The sequence below is a fragment of the Penaeus monodon genome, chromosome 31, assembly GCF_015228065.2.
Source record: "Penaeus monodon isolate SGIC_2016 chromosome 31, NSTDA_Pmon_1, whole genome shotgun sequence".
NCBI lineage: Eukaryota > Metazoa > Arthropoda > Malacostraca > Decapoda > Penaeidae > Penaeus > Penaeus monodon.
The window spans coordinates 14,285,942-14,286,178 of NC_051416.1; positions in this window are offsets into that span (position 1 = coordinate 14,285,942).

Consider the following 237-nt stretch of genomic DNA (forward strand, 5'->3'; position numbering starts at 1 on the left):
AGTTACTATATATCCCCATGATGAGTCACGTACTCCAGTATCCAATACAACATCGGTTATTTCTGTTGCAGCTATTGCAGGGACAGCAACAGCTCTCCATGTTACTCATGGCAATCAACATTCCTCGGATATTCCTTGCTTGCAAATTTTAAGTTTAGAGGAAGCAGGCCCCACCCGCACGCCCGCGGGAAAAAGCTGTAGGTGGACGGGAGAGCGAGTTTGAGAAATTTAAGGATA